Consider the following 1,476-nt stretch of genomic DNA (forward strand, 5'->3'; position numbering starts at 1 on the left):
TTACTCTGCAATTCCAGCGCTGCCGACGTGGCGCTCCACCCCGCACTACAACCGGACGTGGCGTCAAGTAGAAGCGGAAAAAAAACTACACTAAAAAACAAAGTCTGTTAACTGTGTCTGCACAGATGTCAGCCTTTGTGGGGGGGGGAGGGAACCCACTACACAGAGTACAAACCCATCTGCTCCTTTACCTCTCTCTCACACACACAAAGTGGAACTCACTGTGAAATGTGCGAGAGCCGGTTTCACCTGACTGCTCCCAGCCCATTCAAATGAGTCTGCATGTAGGAATCGTCCGTAAATATTGATTCACCCCCGGGCCCCCAATGTTAGTTTTGATCCTTTCTGCGAGCCTCTGTACGTAGTACTGTCAATATCGACATACTGCCTGATCTACCCTCTTCACGAGGTTTGGGGTCACTCTGTCCACATGTACAAATGATGTGGAGGTGCCAGTGTTGGACAACGAGGGACAAGGTCAGAAATCGGACGACACCAGGTTACAGTCCGGGATTGTTAGAACGCTTGAGTCACAGAAAACGCAGTGTGGAGTTGGAGGAACACAGCAGGCCAGGCAGCATTTGAGGAGCTGGAAAGTTGACGTTTCGTGTATTTTATTTGAAAACACAAGCACTCGGAGAGCCTCAGTCCTTCTTCGGGTGTTTGTGAGAGAGATAGTATCAAACACAGAATTTATCAGTAAAAGATCAAAGGTTCACACTATTGATGACGCTGTGCTAAACAAACCTAAGGTGCTGTTAAATCTTTAATTAGTTTTTAATTAACTAATATGTACATGTAAATCCTTTATTCCTTTCATGTCACAGCCCTGAGAGAACTAAAGGTTTTATCAGTGTGAAGAAGAGGTCATGTTTTAGGTCAGACAATGCATGTTAGGTGTGAGGCCTTGTTTAGAATCCGTTTGTGTTTTTGGCTTGGAGTCAGACTGGTTTTATTTCTAAAGATGGAATTTATAAAATGCCATATTGACTGACTGTCCATAAATTGTGTGCTTTTTGGACAAAGTGAAATGGATCTGAAAATACAAATTCACCCCTCGACTGCATGTGGCGGGGGGGGGGAGAGAGTGTGTGTATGTTGGGAGGAAAGAGAAACTGTGTGTGGGAGAGATATTGTTTGTGTGTGTGTGTGTGTGTGGGTGGGTGGGTGGAGGGGATGTGCGTGAGAGTGTGTGTGTGTGTGTGGAAGGGATGTGCGTGAGAGTGTGTGTGGAGGGGTGTGTGTGTGGAGGGGGCGTGTGTATGAGTGTGTGTGTGGAGGGGGCGTGTGTATGAGTGTGTGTGTGGAGGGGGTGTGCGTGAGAGTGTGTGTGTGTGGAAGGGATGTGCGTGAGAGTGTGTGTGGAGGGGTGTGTGTATGAGGGTGTGTGTATGAGGGTGTGTGTGGAGGGGGCATGTGTATGAGGGTGTGTGTGGAGGGGGCATGTGTATGAGTGTATGTGTGGAGGGGGTGTGT

Source organism: Stegostoma tigrinum, chromosome 21, assembly GCF_030684315.1.
Source record: "Stegostoma tigrinum isolate sSteTig4 chromosome 21, sSteTig4.hap1, whole genome shotgun sequence".
Classification (NCBI taxonomy): Eukaryota; Metazoa; Chordata; class Chondrichthyes; order Orectolobiformes; family Stegostomatidae; genus Stegostoma; species Stegostoma tigrinum.